This window comes from Bos mutus, chromosome 21 (assembly GCF_027580195.1).
Source record: "Bos mutus isolate GX-2022 chromosome 21, NWIPB_WYAK_1.1, whole genome shotgun sequence".
NCBI classification, from domain to species: domain Eukaryota; kingdom Metazoa; phylum Chordata; class Mammalia; order Artiodactyla; family Bovidae; genus Bos; species Bos mutus.
Genome location: NC_091637.1, coordinates 40,749,162 through 40,772,205, shown reverse-complemented (window position 1 = coordinate 40,772,205; position 23,044 = coordinate 40,749,162). Strand labels below are relative to the sequence as shown.

At 39.3% G+C, this 23,044-nt stretch overlaps 1 protein-coding gene across 4 annotated transcripts in view; it reads right to left on the bottom strand.

Annotated features, from left to right (window-relative positions):
* The window catches only part of AP4S1 (adaptor related protein complex 4 subunit sigma 1), a 48,193-nt gene that overhangs the window by 18,497 nt on the left and 6,652 nt on the right, over positions 1-23,044 (bottom strand). The window contains exons 2-3 of one of the 4 annotated variants that reach the window (XM_070358681.1): positions 12,855-12,951; positions 11,146-11,179 (exon numbers count right to left, since the gene is read on the bottom strand). The exons of 2 other annotated variants lie outside the window; for them this stretch is intronic. The gene's annotated coding sequence lies outside the window, so the exon portion shown is untranslated. The remainder of the gene's footprint in view (positions 1-11,145; positions 11,180-12,854; positions 12,952-23,044) is intronic. One more of the 4 variants, XM_070358680.1, reaches the window with a different exon arrangement.

The following is a 23,044-nucleotide window of genomic DNA, read 5'->3' as shown; positions in this document are numbered from 1 at the left end:
TTATCCTCCAAAAACATTTTTGAGTATCCACAGTGCTTCTACTCATATTCATTCCATTGTTTCATCAATCTTCTCGGGTGCCAACTACGTGTCAAACACCAGAAAGAGATTATGGAGATGAAGAAGTAATGATTTCTGATCTTCCGATCGTGACACCTAGTGAAGGTGCTGGGCAGGTAAGTAAGTAACAGCATCACAAAGTGGTAAGTTTTACTGGGACAGGCAAACTTCTCTGGTGCACAAAAGGGAGGGGCAAGGAGCATCACCGGAGAGTTGGGAACGGCTTCCCAGAGACGGGCATTTAAGCAAGACCTTGAAGAATGACCCAGAGGGAGTGACTCTGGGGCACAGAAATTAGGGGAATGAAAGCTCTGGGAAAGTTCACTTTGGTTGCAGGTCAAGGGGCAGAAGAATGGTCATAGGAAGCTGAGCTGCTCACATAAGATAAAATTGGCTTTAGAAGTGATGCTAAGGAATATGAACTTTATTCTATGGACAGTGGAGATAGGATCTATACTGAAGTTCTTCTTTTGTTAGTGCTGGGAGCCACAGTAACATCAATTATTTGTCAAAGTCCTCAAACAAGGTCCTACAACAAGTCCTACAAGGTCCTGTACTGAGCAGTTTACGTACATTATTTAGTTCTCACAGTTTTCTGCAGCAGGGACTTCTGTCATTCCCATTTCAAAGACAAGCAAATTGAATTCTGTGGATGTTATGGCGCCCAGCGTCCCTGGATGACTGTGTGTCAGGGATGAGACACAGCTCAGAGGACAAGACAGACCCCTAACACTCCTACTCCTAGGGGTTCATGCTCGCGGTTTTATTTCCAACTCAGCTATAATGCAGCTCATGTTCATTGTTCTTATACTTAACTAGTTTTCCAAATAATCAGCGCAGAAGCACACAATATTGACCGATGGCCAGTTCCTTCATCACGAGCATCAGAGCTGTCTCATCTAAAGCCAATACCATAGTATCATATTCACATTTTGCAATATCTTTGAAAATCAGTGCAAAAGACTAAGGTTAAGCATAGTTAGTACTTAAGTGAAATTTTAAAAACTGGAATAATTTTACAGAAGAGTTGCAACAGATTATAATACTTGAACTAAGTTTTATATTATATTTTTGCCCTCCCAGCTCATCTCTCGTATCCTGAACCCTGACACACAGGTGGTTATCTCATAACAATTCCAAACATTAAGAGCAGGTTAGAACCGGATCCAGGTTGGCAAAGCTTGGGGCTGCTGCATTCACATAGAACAGGATGCCATCTAGACCGGCTCAGCTGGGGACTTGACAGCAGGGCCAGGGCGGGTGGAGTGGGTGGGTGGGGGAGCAGGGGGGCCTGCGGTCATTCACTCTCTGTTCCAGGAAGATAAACTCACTATTGCAGGTGGGATTGCAACATCCTCTGTGTTATTTAATCATCTGGCAGTAAGTGCTGCTTTTATTCTCCTTACAAATGACTGCCAGTAAATTATGGCAGATGACTAATAAATTACGATTACCATCCTTTCTTTTACTCCCTTTCAGCAAAGTTATTTTAAAACCATCTTTAAAAAAGTTAGAAATATACCCTGGATTCCAACTGCTGGGTAAATGACAAAAAAAAAAAAAAATATTGTCTCAAAGGTACTCATGACCAAACCTTCGACTTTAAATGCCCTAGCTGCATTAAGTGGTAAAATGAGATGTAAAATGACCCCATTAAGATGCTACACCAAAGGATCAAATTGGTTTCTACCTTGTAAGCACACCATTTCTTCCCACTGACTTCAAGAGAAAGGGTGACCAACAAGGACGCGCTGAACTGACACTCATTAGCACGCAAGATTTGAAAATAGTAGCCGAAGGCATCTAAAGACTGAAATACATCATTTTTTTTTTGCATGCTCATAAACAATTACACAATTTACAACTGTAGGATTACACAGTGGTAATAAAGTGGACAAGCAAAACTGTAAACTATTTGTATTATAAAATATACAACACCAAAATATACATTGCAGAGACTCGGAGACAGGTACATGTTTGAGAACTTAAGATGAATGACTTAAGCACCTTCCCTGGTTACTGATTATGAGGGAGGAGGGAGATTAAATAACTATGAAACCAGGGTAGGGCAATAAGAAGGAATATGCTTAGACAAGTGCTGGGAGTGGTCAGGGGGCAGGGATGAACTTCCTCTCTTAATAATCTTTGCCTTCAACAACACACAGGCTGGGGAAGAGGTTCTGACTGCCAAGAAGTTACGAGATGCTACACCCAAGAACCTGTGTGAATGTACATGAAAAATCAAGGAAGAATAAAGAAAGGAAACTTTACTGGGAAAGACATTACACAGAGGGTGCTAGCATGCCTACAGGCCAAGTTTAGGGGAGGCTGGTAGAGTCACAGCAGAATACGAGCCCCCTACATGACGTAAACAATGCTTAGAGAGAAGAGAGATTGGAAGGATGGAAGTAAATATTGAATTGAGCACAGTTTTTATATTTCTGATGATGTATTTCTGGGAGCTAGAACTGGAAGAATCTTTATAGTCGCCATCTCCAAAGACGATAAACACATTTCAACTTGGGTGCCAACTGTGATTAACTGTACTAAGTGCTTCGAGCACTGTGCTGGGAAGGATTCTGAAGCTGTTTTCAGGTTCTGAACAAAACGATGTCATGAATAATTAGTAATGTCAGCTTCGGGTTAGGAAGCAGGGTGTGGCAACATACGTACCTTGTATCTGTCATCTCTGATGTGCCCTCCCTTTATGGGAAAACCAGTAACCTGAGATGTAGAGTGAAGTCCTGAATTCTGCTCTCTTGACTCATAATATAATGCTGCCTTTAATTTATCATGTTGCCTCTATCTCACTTGGTATATTAGTGTCATTAAATGTTCATTTAAGCTTAATAAGCATCAACTTCAGGTAGCTGTGGGAATGATCAACTCAACATTATCTTTTCTAAAGCAGCTGCACAATTACTTTGGAAAATACTAAACAATTCACTACTTGAAAACAGTAGAGCAGGAATTTTCTAGAAACAAAGATGATATTTGATGATGGCTCTCCTGGAGAAGGAAATGGCAACCCATTCCAGTATTCTTACCTGGAGAACCCCATGGACAGAGGAGTCTGGCAGGCTATAGCCATGGGGTTGCAAAGAGTCAGACATGAAACTTCACAACTGAACAATAACATCCTTTCGAGATCTAAATGCTTTCTATGTACCCCAGAATCACAATATTGTAAAACACACACATACACTCAGGTAATATCAGACAAAAACTTTTTTCTGGCCCCATGAAAGTGACTGAAATAAAATCTCTCAAGTTAAAAAGCCAATTTCCATGCCCCAAAATTATATAGTATTCACAGAGTGTAATAGTCAAAAGCATGAACTAACTAGACAGAATTTGACTGGCTCTACTACTTATTAGCCTTGTGATTCTGGGCAAATTACTTAATCTTCCCGTACTCAATCTGAAGTACAATGGGAATAATGTTAACACTATTAGACCTTCTAGGCTGTGAGCAGTAGTTAGTACATGTAACATTCTTGGAACAGTGTTTGGCAGTTGGCATCAAGTGAGTGCTACGTAAGTTTGGGCCCACATCATTATGATAATATATCACCTTTTCCTGAGACAAGCCTTTCCTGGCTATCCCAATCTCTCTTTCTAACCACAAAATGTTGGCTATCTTTTCTTTTAAACCATCACTGCATTTTACAAAATCTGTCACCCTAAATAGTCACTATTCAATTACATTCTGAGTTCCCCTACCAGACCAATGAGTTTCACTTTCTTGTGATATATTTTACATTGTGACATATTTTACATATATGGGTACATACATATTCGAGCAGAAGTTCGTAAAACAATACTTGCTCACATTTTGTGGACTGTACTCTATCTTCCATGACATTTCATTGTGTAAAAAAAAAAAATGCAGTTGTGGGGAGTTTGGATTACACAGACATGAATTTTTTTCAAAACTCACCAAATGTAAAGATTTACTGTTTATTATATACAAATTTTACATAAAAAGAAACTAATACTCTAGTTAATGATACATATGCTGAGGTATTTGGGGGAAATGTATTGATGTCTATAATTTACTTTATTTGGGGGGGGCATGCTGTGTGGCTTGAGGGATCTCAGTTCCCTGACCAGGGATTGAACCCGGGGCTACTGCAGAGAAAGCCCACAACCCTAACCACGAGGCCACCAGGAAACTCCCTATAATTTACACCAAAAAACTAAGATAAATTAATGGATAGGTAGATAGATAGATAGACAGTTAGGTGTATGATAAAGTAAGTATAGTTGGCCCTCTAGATCTGTGGTTTCTGTATCCACATATTCAACCAACCACAGATTGAAAGTATTTGGGAAAAAAATTCTAATAAGTTACAAAAAACAAAACTTGAATATGCTGTGCAATGGCAACTATTTATGTAGCATTTACATTGTATCAGGTATTATAAGTAATTTAGAGCTATTTCTAGATTACTTTAAATTATTTTAAAGTATACGAAGGATGTGTGTAGGTTGTATGCAAACATGACACCATTTTACATAAGGAACCTGAGCGTTCACAGATTTTGGTATGTGTGGGAGCCCTGGAACCAATCCCCCATAGATACTGAGGTATGAATGAAATAGTAAAAGATTAATGGTAGAATGGAGTGGCAAGTATATGAGAAATCACTGTGAAATTCTTTTCAACTTTGCAGTATATTTGAATATCATCATAATAAAATATTGAGGAAAAATTGCTAGCTGTGGCCCACTGATGTCTTTCAGTCAAATAGATTTTATTTTTTAGAACAGTTTTAGATTCACACAAAAAATTTCAACATATAGAGTGTTCTCATATACTCCACAAAGAGTTTCCCCTATTATCAACATTTTAGTTAGTACGGTACATCAGTTCAGTTCAGTCGCTCAGTCGTGTCCGACTCTTTGCGACCCCATGGTCTTCAGCACGCCAAGCCTCTCTGTCCATCACCAACTCTCAGAGTCTACCCAAACTCATATCCATTGAGTCAGTGATGCCATCCAACCTTCTCATCCTTTGTCATCTCCTTCTCCTCCCGCCTTCAATCTTTGCTAGCATCAGGATCTTTTCAAATGAGTCAGCTCTTCACATCAAGTGGCCAAAGTATTGGAGTTTCAGCTTCAACATCAGTCCTTCCAATGAACACCCAGGACTGATCTTTAGGATGGACTGGTTGGATCTCCTTGCAGTCCAAGGGACTCTCAAGAGTCTTCTCCAACACCACAGTTCAAAAGCATCAATTCTTCGGCGCTCAGCTTTCTTTATAGTCCATCCATACATGACAGGGGAGCCTATTGGGCTGCTGTCTATGGGGTCGCACAGAGTCGGACACAACTGAAGTGTCTTAGCAGCAGCAGCAGCATACATGACTACTGGAAAAACCTTGATGAGACGGACCTTTGTTGGCAAAGTAATGTCTCTGCCTTTTAATATGCTGTCTAGATTGGTCGTAATTTTCTTATGTTACAATTAATGAAATTGATACGTTATTATTAACTGAAGTTTATACTTCAGATCTCCCCATGGCATGTGGGAAGTTCCTAGATCAGGGATTGAACCCGTGTCCCCTACACTGGCAGGCAGATTCTTAACTACTGGACCGCAGGGAAGTCCAAGAGATGTATTTTTGAATGCATCAAAAGGACTTCCTGTTGAACTTTCCTGTAGGTACAGTGGATAAGAATCTGCCCGTCAATGCAAGGGACATGGGTTGGATCCCAGGTCCATGAAGATCCCACATGCCACGGAGCAACTAAGCCCTCACGCCACAACTACTGAGTCCACGCTCCAGAGCCCACCAGCTGCAACTAGTGAAGCCCACGCATCCAGAGCTCATGCTCCACAAGAGAAGGCACTGCGATGAGAAACCGGTGCACTGCAACAAAGAGCAGCCCTCACTCACCACAGTTAGAGCCTGTGCACAGCAAGGAAGACCCAGCACTGGCAAAAAAAGAGAGAGACCTCCTATTGAACCAATCTAGCTTAGGCCTTCCTGGGTCTTTGTCCCATTAGCCCAGTGACTTGGCTCCCTTTCCCACTCTGGGCTCAGTTCTTAATGAAATGGTTTGAATGTCTATAATCTTCTACCACTTGATCTTTGGTATCTGCCCTTTGGCTATAACTCCAAGGGCATTTGGCACTCAGTCCTTGCACTGTCAACTGAGAATAATAACTAACTTACAAAGTGGTGGCAAGGATTAAATGAAGTAATAATACAGTTCTTGTAAAATATTTAGCACGCTGACTTCTTTTATTTCCTTCCTTTATGTGTGTTAAATTAGAAAAAAGTGCTGATAAGGTTATATAAGGAGACAGATATGTGTGTGTGTGTGTGTATATATATATATATATTATAAGTGATCTCTTAATTTGTTATTAATTGGAAAAGACCCTGATGCTGGTAAAGATTACAGGAAGGAAGAGAAGGGGGCAGCAGAGGATGAGATGGTTGGATGGCATTACCGACTCAATGGACTACTCCGGGAGTAGTGAAGGACAAGGAAGCCTGGCCTGCTGCGGTCCATGGCATCGCAAAGAGTTAGCCATGACTTGGCATGAACACCACCACAATTAACTTGTAAGTCTTCTATATTGTAACCTGGTAGAATGCAACAAAAAAAATCATGAAAATGATTCTACTTTTCAACTCAAGCATTTTAGTCTTGGGGATCTATCCTAAGGTATAATTAAAAATCCATATGCATGAAAAAGTTTAAAGCAATATCATTTACAGTAGTGAAAAATGAAACAAGCCCAGACACTACAAACTAAGAATCATGTTAAATGAATACTAACTAGGTGTCCTTTTACTATTAAAATATGCAGATTGTGAGATGAGTGAGAAAATACGGACAACATAATGTTAAGTCACAAAAGCAGAACACCAAATTTATACCCATATGATTAAAACTATGTAGAAGGAACATCTGAATAAAGATTAAAAAGGCCAGACAGAAACCATGCAAAAACAAGAAATAAAACAAACAACAACAACAACAAAAAAACAAAAATAAAAAGATACCAAACAGATGAACCTTAAAAACACCGTGCTAAACTGAAAGAAGCTGTCACAAAGAGGACACAGTCTATTTATATGAAATGTCCAGAGCAGGCAAATCTACAGAGACAGAAAGTAGATAAAGGGTTGCCAGGGGATGCAGGCTTGAAGGGTGAGTTCTGAGAAATGTGGGGTCATGGTGATGGTTGCACAAATATATGAGTACACTAAAAGAATTGAATAACATACTGTAAATGGATGATCTTTATGCTATGTGAATTATATCACAATAAACGTGCTAAGAAGAGCCAGACTGATACATCAGACAATGTGGAAGAGCTTCCAATAGCCAAAACTAGAAAGATGTGACTAGCAAATAACATACTACTGGATTATAACCCAAAGTATAAAATAAGTATACACGAGTGCCTGCATGCGAGTTCAGTCACTTAGTCGTATCCATCCAACTCTTTGTGACCCCATGGACTGTAGCCCGCCAGGCTCTCCTGTCTATGCAATTTTCCAGGCAAGAATACCGGAGTGGGTTGCCATTTCCTTCTTCAGGGGATCTTTCTGACCTAGGAACTGAACCCACATCTCCTGCATTGGCAGGAGCATTCTTTACCACTATGCCACCTAGGAAGCCCCATACATGAGTACAGACCGATTTAAATAAATAAATGGGACAGAAGAATCCCAAACATACATTTTGATACTGAGCTATGGAATGAGGTTCGTGACACTGTACAGGATACAGGGATCAAGACCATCCCCATGGAAAAGAAATGCAAAAAAGCAAAATGGCTGTCTGGGGAGGCCTTACAAATAGCTGTGAAAAGAAGAGAAGTGAAAAGCAAAGGAGAAAAGGAAAGATATAAACATCTGAATGCAGAGTTTCAAAGAATAGCAAGAAGAGATTAAGAAAGCCTTCTTCAGCAATCAATGCAAAGAAATAGAGGAAAACAACAGAATGGGAAAGACTAGAGATCTCTTCAAGAAAATCAGAGATACCAAAGGAACATTTCATGCAAAGATGGGCTCGATAAAGGACAGAAATAGTATGGACCTAACAGAAGCAGAAGATATTAAGAAGAGATGGCAAGAATACACAGAAGAATTGTACAAAAAAGATCTTCATGACCCAGATAATCACGATGGTGTGATCACTGACCTAGAGCCAGGCAACCTGGAATGTGAAGTCAAGTGGGCCTTAGAAAGCATCACTATGAAGAAAGCTAGTGGAGGTGATGGAATTCCAGTTGAGCTATTCCAAATCCTGAAAGATGATGCTGTGAAAGTGCTGCACTCAATATGCCAACAAATTTGGAAAACTCAGCAGTGGCCACAGGACTGGAAAAGGGCAGTTTTCATTCCAATCCCAAAGAAAGGCAATGCCAAAGAATGCTCAAACTACTGCACAATTGCACTCATCTCACACGCTAGTAAAGTAATGCTCAAAATTCTCCAAGCCAGGCTTCAGCACTATGTGAACCGTGAACTTCCTGATGTTCAAGCTGGTTTTAGAAAAGGCAGAGGAACCAGAGATCAAATTGCCAACATCCGCTGGATCATGGAAAAAGCAAGAGAGTTCCAGAAAAACATCTATTTCTGCTTTGTTGACTATGCCAAAGCCTTTGACTGTGTGGATCACAAGAAACTGTGGGAAATTCTGAAAGAGATGGGAATACCAGACCACCTGACCTGCCTCTTGAGAAATTTGTATGCAGGTCAGGAAGCAACAGTTAGAACTGAACATGGAACAACAGACTGGTTCCAAATAGGAAAAGGAGTACATCAAGGCTGTATATTGTCACCCAGTTTATTTAACTTCTATGCAGAGTACATCATGAGAAACGCTGGACTGGAAGAAATACAAGCTGGAATCAAGATTGCCAAGAGAAATATCAATAATCTCAGATATGCAGATGACACCACCCTTATGGCAGAAAGTGAAGAGGAACTAAAAAGCCTCTTGATGAAGGTGAAAGTCGAGAGTAAAAAAGTTGGCTTAAAGCTCAACATTCAGAAAACGAAGATCATGGCATCCGGTCCCATCACTTCATGGGAAATGGATGAGGAAACAGTGGAAACAGTGTCAGACTTTATTTTTCTGGGCTCCAAAATCACTGCAGATGGTGACTGCAGCCTGAAATTAAAAGACGCTTACTCCTTGGAAGGAAAGTTATGACCAACCTAGATAGCATATTCAAAAGCAGAGACATTACTTTGCCAACAAAGGTTCGTCTAGTCAAGGCTATGGTTTTTCCTGTGGTCATGTATGGATGTGAGAGTTGGACTGTGAAGAAGGCTGAGCGCTGAAGAACTGATGCTTTTGAACTGTGGTGTTGGAGAAGACTCTTGAGAGTCCCTTGGACTGCAAGGAGATCCAACCAGTCCATTCTGAAGGAGATCAGCCCTGGGATTTCTTTGGAAGGAATGATGCTAAAGCTGAAACTCCAATACTTTGGCCACCTCATGGGAAGAGCTGACTCATTGGAAAAGACTCTGATGCTGGGAGGGATTGGGGGCAGGAGGAGAAGGGGACGACAGAGGATGAGATGGCTGGATGGCATCACTGACTCGATGGACATGAGTCTGAGTGAACTCCGGGAGTTGGTGATGGACAGGGAGGCCTGGCGTGCTGCGGTTCATGGGGTCGCAAAGAGTCGGACAGGACTGAACGATTGATCTGATCTGATTGCAGGAGGTGGAGCTTAATTCCCCACCCCATCTCCCATCCATTTGAGTGAGCTGAACCCAGTGATTCACTTTCAAAAAACAGAAGATGGGAATGGAAACTAGTAACTTTAGGAACTTCCCTGGCAGTCCAGTGGTTAAGACTTCACCTTCTAATCCAGGGGGTGTGGGTTCAATCCCTGGTTGGGGAGCTAAGATCCCACATGCCTTGCAGTCAAAACACCAAAACATAAAATAGAAGCTATATTGTAACAAATTCACTAAAAGCCTTAAAAGAAAAAAAAGTATCTTTGCATTGAAAACCTGGCACACACTGCAAGTAATGAAGGCTAAATCATCAATGATGGCATATCCCTCCACCATATGACATGGTGAGAATGCTTCATCTCTGTGATATTCTTTCCTAAACCCATAACCCATTGTAATGATGAGAAAATACAACAAATCCACATTAGAGGACGTTTTAAAAAATATCTGAGTTATACTCCTCCAAACAGTCAAGATCATGAAGAACAAAGAAGGCAGGAGGACCTGTCACAGGTCAGAGAAGATTAAGGAGACAATGACTACAGTGCAATATGGTATCCTGCAGGGGCTCACAGAACAGAGAAGGACATTGATGAAAAACATTGATGAAAAAAGGACACTGATGAACAGCCTGAGTCTGGTTAATAATAATGCTACCTATGTTGTTTTTTTATGACAAATGTACCACAGTAACACAAGAATATAACACTGGGGAAGATAGGTGAGGCTATACAGAAATTCTCTGTAATATCTTTGCAACTCTCATAAATTAAAATTTATTGTAAATGTAGGAGGTTCCCTTGTAGCCTAGTGGCTAGGCTATCCAGGATCTTCTGTGTTTCCATACACATTTTTAAATTATTTGTTCCAGTTCTGTGAAAAATGCCACAGGTATTTTGATAGGAATGGCACTGAATCAGTAGATTGCCTTGGGTAGTATGGTCATTTTAACAATATCGATTCCTCCCATCCAAGAACACAATGTATCTTTCTATCTCTTTGTGTCATCTTCAGTTCCTTTGGTCAGTGTCCGCTGGTTTTCCAAGTACAAGTCTTTTACCTCTTAGGTAGGTTTATCCCTACGTATTTTATTCTTTTTGTGCCTTGTGGCTTGTGGGATCTTAGTTCCCCAACCAAGGACGGAACCCACATTCACCCCCAGTGCAAGGGCAGTGGACTGACAGGGAATTTTCATGTGACGATTAATGGGACTGTTTCCTTAATTTCTCCTTCTTATAGTTCACTGTCAGTGTTTAGGAATGTAACCGATTTCTGTGTACTAATTTTGTATCATGCATAAATATTATAACTCCTATGGAAAACAACTTGGCAGTTTCTTTAAAAAAGTTAAACATGAACTTACCATATTATCCAGAAATTCTACTTCTCAATATATACTGAAGAGAAATGAAAACATATATCCATAAAAATTACTTGTACATGAATGTTCATAAAAGCATCGCACTTAATAGACAAAAAATAGAAACAAACCAAATGTCCACCAGCTAATGAATGGATTAAAAGAAATGTGGTGTATCTATAGACAGGGGAAACCTATTCGATAACAATACTGCTGTGCTATTAATACAAAATGGATGAACCTTTAAAACATTACATTAAATGAAAGAAGCCAGATGCAAAATACTATTGCACAAAGTCTATTAATACGAAATGCCCAGAAAATGCTAATCTATAGAGATAGAAAGCATATTAATACTTACCTAGGGCCAGGAGAGAAAGTTTTGGGGGAAAACAAGGGTGGGGTTCCTTTTCAGGATGATGAAATCTTCAAAATCTGGATTTAATTGCATGGTAATATCTACACAGCTTTGTAAATTTACTAAACTTATATATGCACATGTATATTATACAAAGTTCAGGGCTACTATAATAAGCATGAAAGGAAGCAGTTAAATTAAATCTGGATGGTAGAATTAGGGGCAATTTTAGTTCTCCATCCTTACTTTGCTTTCTTCCCTAAGTTTTAAGACATATCTTACTTAATGTGTTACACATAAAAAGAGTTTGTTTAAAAAATGTTGAGCTACATTATATATTTTTACAAAATTAGCCAACTCAAAACTAAAAGTTTAATAATGAAGCTATTGTTTCATTTACTGTGACATTTCTAAATGCCATACTTCTTTAAAATACATACTGTTTTTCAAAATCGATGTGCTGAGAGCATCTAATCAGTATGGCCTAACCCAGGAAAAACATACATAACAAGTGCTTGATACTATTTGCCACACCATGTTTTTTCATTCCATAGGCCTCCAAGTTATTTAGCTGTTGCTGAATTTCTCCATCCATAAATGAGAGGAAACAATACTGGTCAGTAGCAGATTTCCATCTAATTTGGAGCACCTCCCTTGGAATTCATATGTTATATATTCTTTTTTAATACACTGAAACAGCTTGTTTCTTTGCTTACTGGAATTTTATGATAATTCAGTTTTCTCATCTACCAACTGGGTAATAAAGACAGCTGCTTCAGAGGCTTTTTTGTAAGGACTTAAAGAGATGAAGGAAACGTAAAGCACAGAATCCCCCTTTTTCCTCCTCAAGACTTCTTCCCCAGTGTAGGTTGCATAGTCTTCCTCCTGAAGTTCTAAGACTACGGAAATCTGCCTTCAAGAAATCCATCACCATCTGCTTTTCTTTCCATCCATTCTCCTCCTTGTTCCCTATCTCTCTCTAAACCTCTCCTTTATGATTTAGAATGCATGTTCCAGCAGCTTCAGCTGAAACTTTCACTTTCTGCTAAATCCATGGGTCACTCGAAATATTTCAACCACATTTGACTTATTTTGCTTGCAGGCTGCTATTTTACTTAAGTAGTTTTAAAATTATTAAAATATTTTAAAGTGTTAAATTTCAATCAAATTCAGGATTTGTGGGAACCCTGAAGCTGACAATTTTGCAGAAAAATTATGAAAGTACTTTGAGAATAAACCTTAATAGTCTGGTCTACCATTTTCCTGGTAGTATATCTGAACATTTTCTAAAGCTTCATGTGACTCTCAAATCTTGATCTAAAGCCATATTGGTAAATTGATCAAAAAGTCTTACCAGAATTTCCCTGATGGTCCAGTGGTTAAGACTCTGCACTTCCACTGCAGTGGGCACAGGCTCAATCCCTATTAGGGGAACTAAGATCCTGCATGCCCTGGAGCATGGCCAAAAAAACAAAAAAAAAGTCTCACTGAATTCTGGTTTAAGAATTTAAAATCCAAATAAGCATGGTTTTTTGTACATAAACATGATTAATCCTTAGGAAAACGCAAATTAAAACCACAACAAGAGACCACTTCACACACATTTAAAACACATACATAAATAAAAGCTGAGACAAGCTGAAAGTTTCACTAAAAAGGACAGATGTTGTATTTTTGGAGATGTTCAAGTATCAGACTTTCTATCCTAAATCAAGGGGTATCTATACAGCAATGTGATTAAAGCAACGGAGAAAAGCCATATTTCAAAAACTAAGGATGAAGACTTTATATACTATAAATAGACCATTACATTGTCCGTTTGAAAGTACTTGTTTTATTTTTATTCATTAGTCATGTGTGTGTGTGTGGAGTGGGGGATGGAGGAATTGAGAACAGACTGTTAGTCATTTGCCAGGGAGGTGCTATCGGATCTGGTGGTAGTGGGAGCTGCAAAGTTTAAGGAAACAAAATGTTAAAGGCTGGAGATCATAGTCTGTTCTTGTGGTTGTTATCTTACCTTCCACTCTTCTTAGAATAGAAAAGTTGCTTTCAGGTAAGTAACCGGACTCAACTTTCCCATTACTACACAAAATGGAGTAACAACAGGCATCCTTCAAAATCAAAATAAAAATTTTTCTTCTAAAATTATATTCTTTTTGGCTTTAATGTTCAGGGTAACTTATTCTGAAATTTAAAATAACTTTAAAAAAGGGAAATAGATGTTTACTTCGACAAAACATGGGCGTGGGCTAGAAATAGTGAAGAGGTACTTCTGGTAGTTAATCTTATTCCAAATTGTTTGGTTAAAATCAGCCACTCAAATTAAGTATTTGTGCTTAGCAACTAAAAATCTTCATAGAATTTTTTCATTAATAAATACATTTAATATCTTAATTTAGAGAGGAGGCAAAGGTCTAGGGGTCTTACAGATAGGCTCCTTCCAGGATTTGATACTGTAATGTAACAAGGTGTCAGTAAGGAGGAACTCCAGCAGGCTGAAGTAGGATTCAGATCAGATCAGATCAGATCAGTCGCGTCCAACTCTTCGCGACCCCATGAATCGCAGCACACCAGGCCTCCCTGTCCATCACCAGCTCCCAGAGTTCACTCAGACTCACATCCATCAAGTCAGTGATGCCATCCAGCCATCTCATCCTCTGTCGTCCCCTTCTCCTACTGCTCCCAATCCCTCCCAGCATCAGAGTCTTTTCCAATGAGTCAACTCTTCCCATGAGGTGGCCAAAGTACTGGAGTTTCAGCTTTAGCATCATTTCTTCCAAAGAAATCCCAGGGCTGATCTCCTTCAGAATGGACTGGTTGGATCTCCTTGCAGCCCAAGGGACTCTCAAGAGTCTTCTCCAACACCACAGTTCAAAAGCATTAATTCTTCAGCGCTCAGCCTTCTTCACAGTCCAACTCTCACATCCACACATGACCACAGGAAAAACCATAGCCTTGACTAGACGAACCTTTGTTGGCAAAGTAATGTCTCTGCTTTTCAATATGCTATCTAGGTTAGTCATAACTTTCCTTCCAAGGAGTAAGCGTCTTTTAATTTCATGGCTGCAGTCGCCATCTGCAGTGATTTTGGAGCCCAGAAAAATAAAGTCTGACACTGTTTCCCCATCTATTTCCCATGAAGTGGTGGGACCGGATGCCATGATCTTCGTTTTCTGATTGTTGAGTTTTAAGCCAACTTTCTCACTCTCCACTTTCACTTTCATCAAGAGGCTTTTTAGTTCCTCTTCGCTTTCTGCCATAAGGGTGGTGTCATCTGCATATCTGAGGTTATTGATATTTCTCCCAGCAATCTTGATTCCAGCTTGTGTTTCTTCCAGTCCAGCGTTTCTCATGATGTACTCTGCATATAAGTTAAATAAACAGGGTGACAATATACAGCCTTGATGAACTCCTTTTCCTATTTGGAACCAGTCTGTTGTTCCATGTCCAGTTCTAACTGTTGCTTCCTGACCTGCATACAGATTTCTCAAGAGGCAGGTCAGGTGGTCTGGTATGCCCATCTCTTTCAGAATTTTCCACAGTTTCTTGTGATCCACACAGTCAAAGGCTTTGGCATAGTCAATAAAGCAGAAATAGATGTTTTTCTGGAACTCTCTTGCTTTTTCCATGATCCAGCGGATGTTGGCAATTTGATCTCTGGTTCCTCTGCCTTTTCTAAAACCAGCTTGAACATCAGGAAGTTCACGGTTCACATAGTGCTGAAGCCTGGCTTGGAGAATTTTGAGCATTACTTTACTAGCATGTGAGATGAGTGCAATTGTGTGGTAGTTTGAGCATTCTTTGGCATTGCCTTTATTTGGGATTGGAATGAAAACTGCCCTTTTCCAGTCCTGTGGCCACTGCTGAGTTTTCCAAATTTGTTGGCATATTGAGTGCAGCACTTTCACAGCATCATCTTTCAGGATTTGGAATACTATGTATTATTTTCCACTCCCATAAAATGGTGTATCAAGTTATTTCTCAGATTGGAAATACTTCTAACAAGATGTTCTGCATTTTGATAAACTTAACTCTGCATTTCTTAAATTAGGTTTGTTAAACCTTGTTAAACATCTGATTTCCAATGAAAACTGTGAAAGACATACGCAGATAGATTATTCTTGCACATTTTTCCCTCAAATATTCTGTGTTAGGGTTCAAGTGATAAGTGTGTAAGTACCCTTACAAGGTCAAATACAATGTTACATATTTTAAATTCAGATCAAACTAAAGGACTTGAGAATTAAATTTTGATTTGCTGATGGCTCCTACAGTTTTATGTCAAAAAAGAAACAAACAAATAAACAAAACCCCACTGGGACACCGAGGAATCTTACTTTATACAAATGTTTATCAACTTTCCTGGCAGTCATAAGTTCAATGTGCCCTACGGGGACCCAGGTTCAATTCCTGATTAGGGAAATAGGATCCTACATGCCATGCAGCCAAAAAAAAAAAGGAAAGAAAAAGAAAAATGTCTATTAATAGTTCTTAATAGAACTTAATATAACTTATTAAGTCTATAGAAAAGACAATTATAAATTAAAGTGCAAAACTCAAATTATGGAAAATGTTTCTATAAAATCATCACTCCATTAATTTATCTGCAATTAATTTGTTTCAACATTATAAAGTCTTTTACTCTAATGTTCACATTACGTGGGGGGAGCAAATTCGTAACGATGTGGATATTTTCCTTAAAAATATGTAAGAAAACAATACTATAAAACTACATTTGTACACTCACATTATTAAGATCTTAATTAAAGTGTGTCCTAAGTTAAAATGAAGCACTATTAAAAGTTACATGAACATTTTTTAGTCCTAAGGATATCGCTAGAGAATTATGGCTCCATTTTGCAGATAATCACTTTGAAAGAAACAATGAAACATAAAAATGGCTGTATTAAACTTAAATTTGGGGGTCAGTTTACTCAACCAACAGAATCCATCTTTTTTGTTAGTTACATGGCCACAACTAACTCTAATTCAAGTAAGTGATTAATGCTCCCAATATTTGATGGTGGTCATGAAAGAATTCCACTGCTATAACCTGAGAGGCATTATTCACCCTTTCTGATAAAATGTGCTAATAACCCAATAAAACTACTCTTGAAGACAGATAATAATAATAGAAAACACTTACACAGTGTTTACCAATCAGACAAGTGCTATTTTGAATACTTTACCTATATTCATTTAATTCGCATAATAGCTTTATGAGTTAGGGAATGTTTTTATCTCCACTTCACAGACATGAAAACTTAGTCACTCGCCAAAGGTCACGAAGTAAAATGGCTGAGGAAGAACCCAATCATGTTAGCTGGGCTCCAGCATCTGTGTTCTCACTCACTGTTCTTTATCTCCAGGTTTGCCTCAAGACTCCAGTGATTCAGTGACAGCTATTATTGTGACCATGGACGCGCAATTTCACTCCCCATTCACTACCGTAAATCAAGTTCTACCCAGGTGTATCTTCTATTCAAAAGCTTTCACTTGTTAATATGCATATCTTGGCAGTTTTCATCTTGACTCCAGAGCATATCACAAAAGGTGTAATTCTAACAGACAATTTGTTCTTAGTTGATCTCAACATGCAGCTTAAAGTCTGAGAAGTGGGTCAATCAGATAATGTACAACTTTAAGACAATAAAGCTCCTACTGCTGCATTTGTAACAGTGTGTTTAACATTTGTGATCAGACCTCAACTTCCAAAATTCTTCTGACTTATTCTCCTAGTGAGTTCAGCTAACCTCCCTTTCTACTTCCAATAAATAAAATAAACCTCGCAAATGCTGTCCAGGATAAGTTTGCAGACATGTATTTGAATTTAGTATCATTCTTGTTCAGATCAGATGTCAGGGTAAACAGAGAGCCTTTCAGGTGGCCTGCCTGGTGGCCCTTTAACCAGCGTCACTTTTTGCTTTTCTGAATTTCACAACAAAGTAGAGCAACATGGTATACTCCTGGCCAAAAATGTAAACAAGAGATTAAAGCTGTCAGATGAGAGCCTCCCAACCGTTTCCAGTGGATATTCATACTTAAATTTATACTGGCTTATATCGCACATCTAAGACTTGGAAAAGTCACAGTTATTTTAACAGAAGTCAAATGAGCTATTTCAATAGCAGGAATCTGATAAATAAATGTAGGTCAACTAGCAGGCAACTTAAACTTTGAAACACCAAGAGTGCAGAGAAGTGAGGGAGAGCAAACAGTAGCAGAGCAGTTTTGGAAGTTCCTAGGATCTTCTCACAGAAAACAGTAAGAGCCAAGAAGAATGCAAAAAAAGAAAAACCTGTACAGCAATATCTTTACCAAAAACCAAGTGAAAAACATCCCCTGGAGCTCTGGAACACTATCTACTCTTAACACTAGAATGAGGAAACCACAGCTGTGCTATTTTAATGGCAGAAGTGGAGGTCTGAAAATGTGGTCTTGTTAAGGGTCAAAAGAGGCTTCCCAGGTGGCTAAGTGGTAAAGAATCCATCTGCCAATGCAGGAGATGGGGTTTCAATTCCTGGGTGGGGAAGATCAAGGAAATGGCAACCCACTATAGTATTTTTGCCTGGACAGAGAAACCTGGACACTTTTTCCTTGGACAGAGGACCCTGGTGGGGCTACAAGTCCATGGGGTCACAAAGGAGTCAGACACAACTTAGCAACTAAACAATAACAACAGTCAAAATAGCCAAGGAGCCCAGTACCAAGTCACCATTGAAAGGAAGGGTGACCCCCTCCCCTGCTTGAAGTGGGAACCCCAGGAGAGAATCTGAGTACCACACTGAGAACTTGGAGGATCTCTCTTGCCAATGGTGGTGGTGGTGGTTTAGTGCTAAGTCAAGTCCAACTCTTTGCAACCCCATGGACTGTAGCCCGCCAGGCCCCTCTCTCTATGGGATTTCCCAGGAAAGAATACTGAAGTGGGCCGCATTCCTTTTTCCAGGGGATCTTCCTGACCCAGGGATCAAACCTATACCTCCTGCATTGCAGGCAGACTATCACTGAGCCACCAGGGAAGCCCCTCTTTTGCCAATGAGTTCAAGGAAAGGTCCCATCCAGGATCCTGGAGGCTCAGCAACATCCAGGGGAAGCTCTTTTATAGAAAGACAGACACCATACTGAGCAGAAACCGTTGGAGTAGAACACGATAAAATGTTTCAAAAGACAGTTAGCTAGCTCAGCTAACACTGACAATAGCTAGATCAGGCTGATCAAGTTTAGTACATTACAGTAGTAAAATTGAGACAACTGGGCATTCTGTGCTGCCTGCTACGGTGCAACAGAAAGTACACTGCAGCCCCAATAGAGAAGTACTTTCATCCCCAAATATTAAAACCTGAACCAAACCCAGTCTCTAGACCTAACTTCCAGCTTATGGACAATATGGAGGAGAAAGGAATATGCTAAATAATACAATAAAAATGCAATCAGCCAAATGTGGGAAATTCTACAGGATAAATAATCTCATCCCTTCAACAAATAAACGATACGATGATGTGGGGCTGAGAGGAAGACAAATCAAAAAAAAAAAAACCCTAAAGATACAGCAAATAAAGGAAATATGTAGGTTTTGTTTGGATCCTAGTTTGAAACCACCAACTTAAAAAAAAAATTTTTTTAAGATAAAACGGGGAAACTATAGACTAGGGATTAGACTGTATAATGGAATCACAATTTTAAAGATGTGATAATGGTATTGTGGCATGTTGAAAAAAACAAAAGGTCCTACTGTGTTAAAAATACTTGGAGAAATATATGCCAATGAAATAAAATGATGCTTGGCATTTACTTTAAAACATTCCCAGGGCTGGGCATGGGAAGGAGTGTGAGGGAGGCCGTGAATTCCGTTTCAGGGTATCTTTGAGCTTGCTGAGTATACACCATTAGCAAGGCTCACCCTCTTGAGTTGAAAAAAATTTATGGACAAGAAGTTATCACTGAAATTAAATGGTGATGGACATGTCCAAGAAGTCTTTGGGGATTTGATTCCTTTATGAATCATGCAATATATGCATGTGTGGAGATGGCAACTGGCAGGTGACAGAACAATAGTGGAATGGCAGTAATGTAAGAAACTTGTCTCATCATTTTTAGAAACCTTGGAATGAGTATAATTCACATATATAACACTGTATAACTCTGTATAACACACAGAGGTTGTGTGTATCAAGGAAATCAACTGCTTCCACATGTCCCGTCTCTAAAGGGCTGGACTTACTACCATATAAAAATCAAGCAGTGTATATTTTCACAGTAAACTTTTTTGTTAAACTTTTCTAATAGTCAAAAAAATTTCTCACTCAGAAAAAAAAAAGTGGAATAGGTGAAATACAAATGGCAAAATATTGCTAATTGTTGAAAATGGCATTTTATTAGACTTTTTTCTATTTTTGCATGACTGAACCCAAAATTAAAAAGTTAAATAAAAAAGTCTACACACAATACAATTTATAATATCCAATTACTATATTGAAAGCTGTAATACAAAAGGAGGAAGAGGAGTTATTTTAATATGCTCAAAGGAATACTTGAATCTTTTTTTGTAGGATAATTGTCATGTACTTTAGGTTGGTCTATTAATAGACAAAACTAGAGGTTACCATCTTTTAAAATGTGTTGTTATAAAAAAAAAAACAAGTTTCTGTGAATGTTTGCCAAATTTAAAATATTTTCCAAAGAAAACACTATCTTCAGCAGAGATTGCCCAGGCAAGGTGTCCGTGTCTGGTACTATTCTTCTGAACCTTCTCCCCGCTGCTGCCACAGGAGACACACCACATTTCCAAGATTGTTAAATTATTACTGAGGCAAGTTTTGGCAATGTCCTATTGTCACATTTTCCTGTCATTTGGTTCTCATGTTTATAGACCTGGTCGTTCATTTTAAGCCAACGTTTAGGAGGAACTGGGTTCTTGGCAATCCTTTTTTTTCCCTTCAGTTTTGACATCTCTGTGAGTTAGCTATTATACAGTATTATCACAGCCTACTGCCTTCTGACTCATATTACCCGGGAGACAATTCAGGGATGAACCTGAATTGGAATTTTATATGGCATGCTGAATTTCCTCATTTTGATGCCTATCTTTCTATAATCTGCGAAGATGCTTTGCCTTTTCTTTTCCACACAATACACTATTTGAATAGTTCAAGTATTGTACATATATTTTTATACTTTTCCTAGCCACAGGCAGCAGCTTTAATGAGAAGTAGGTATCTGATCTTATTATGCAGGTTAAACCATGGTGCAGGTCAAAGCTGCCTTCTTTTCTGTTACTTCTGCATTGCAGTTTGCTCTTTTGGTTTTGGAACACATGTCAACTTTTTTCTCAAAGATCTTTCTCTAGGTTCTAATACTAGTTTGTTGTCTATATTTATAGATGTAAATACTATACAATTTTCCCAAGTGACTGAATCACCCCCAAACTACCTTAAAAGTGATTTCAAAAGTGCAAATAATTTGTGAGCCAGAGACAGTAAATATTGAATCCACTGACAAGACAGGAGGAGGCAGAACTGTGAAAGAAAACTTTATTTTTTGTTTTCAAATAAACATGTACACTCACTGATCTAAGAGTAGAAACACTTCCTATTCTACCAAGAGCTGCGGAAGTGACCCAGAACTCTGATTTCCGCTTTCTCTCTTCATGGAGATAAGAATATTGTCACAATCTTTTCAGATGATGGAAAAAGATGACTAGACCAGTGACTGTGAACCAGTCTGAGCTCTTTGTTAGAGGGATGTCAGGTACATAGTCAGCAAGGCATGAAACTGGATGTTAAGGTCAGTAACTACAGGAGATTATACAGTTCTCCAAGTCAGGGACAAAATACTTTGTATATCAGGTATTGCAGTAATTAGGGAGAAGGTATGTGAGTGTAAGCCACTATGACTTTTTTAAAAGCCAGAATTCCTTAACATACTTTTGCTGATATATGCACATGAAATATTAATATGACAAATCTCTTTTGGGTCAGATGTAATAAGCACACAGGTGTCTAAGATTAGCTAGTGGGGAAAAAAGACCCTTAAAATTCAAAATTGACTAAAGACATAAATAGGCAGCCATTCTTGAAAATCAGCAGCTGTATACTGAAACTGGGAGAATCAATGGGAGTGGAGGAGGGATGATCAAGACTGATGAAATGATACAACATATAGCAAGTTTCAAAGGTTGATACTGAAGACAGGAAATGACTCAGCCACAGTTTAGGGAGAACATTCCAGTCAGGTGAGTTGTAGGTGAATTTGGGAAAGCTTATTACCTACAGAGGCCAAGATTCTAGGAGCTTGCTGCAGTGTCAACAGGAGTCATGTACACAAAGCACAATCAGATCAGATCAGATCAGATCAGTCGCTCAGTTTTGTCCCACTCTTTGCAACCCCATGAATCGCAGCATGCCAGGCCTCCCTGTCCATCACCAACTCCCGGAGTTCACTCAGACTCACGTCCATCGAGTCAGTGATGCCATCCAGCCATCTCATCCTCTGTCGTCCCCTTCTCCTACTGCTCCCAATCCCTCCCAGCATCAGAGTCTTTTCCAATGAGTCAACTCTTCGCATGAGGTGGCCAAAGTACTGGAGTTTCAGCTTTAGCATCATTCCTTCCAAAGAAATCCCAGGGCTGATCTCCTTCAGAATGGACTGGTTGGATCTCCTTGCAGTCCAAGGGACTCTCAAGAGTCTTCTCCAACACCACAGTTCAAAAGCATTAATTCTTCAGCGCTCAGCCTTCTTCACAGTCCAACTCTCACATCCACACATGACCACAGGAAAAACCATAGCCTTGACTAGACGAACCTTTGTTGGCAAAGTAATGTCTCTGCTTTTGAATATGCTATCTAGGTTGGTCATAACTTTCCTTCCAAGGAGCAAGCGTCTTTTAATTTCATGGCTGCAGTCACCATCTGTAGTTTTTTTGGAGCCCAGAAAAATAAAGTCTGACACTGTTTCCACTGTTTCCTCATCCATTTCCCATGAAGTGGTGGGACCTGATGCCATGATCTTCGTTTTCTGAATGTTGAGCTTTAAGCCAACTTTCTCACTCTCCACTTTCACTTTCATCAAGAGGCTTTTTAGTTCCTCTTCACTTTCTGCCACAAGGTTGGTGTCATCTGCATATCTGAGGTTATCGAGATTTCTCCCGGCAATCTTGATTCCAGTTTGTGTTTCTTTCAGTCCAGCGTTTCTCATGATGTACTCTGCATATAACTTAAATAGACAGGGTGACAATATACAGCCTTGACGAACTCCTTTTCCTATTTGGAACCAGTCTGTTGTTCCATGTCCAGTTCTAACTGTTGCTTCCTGACCTGCATACAGATTTCTCAAGAGGCAGGTCAGGTGGTCTGGTATTCCCACCTCTTTCAGAATTTTCCACAGTTTCTTGTGATCCACACAGTCAAAGGCTTTGGCATAGTCAATAAAGCAGAAATAGATGTTTTTCTGGAACTCTCTTGCTTTTTCCATGATCCAGCAGATGTTGGCAATTTGATCTCTGGTTCCTCTGCCTTTTCTAAAACCAGCTTGAACATCAGGAAGTTC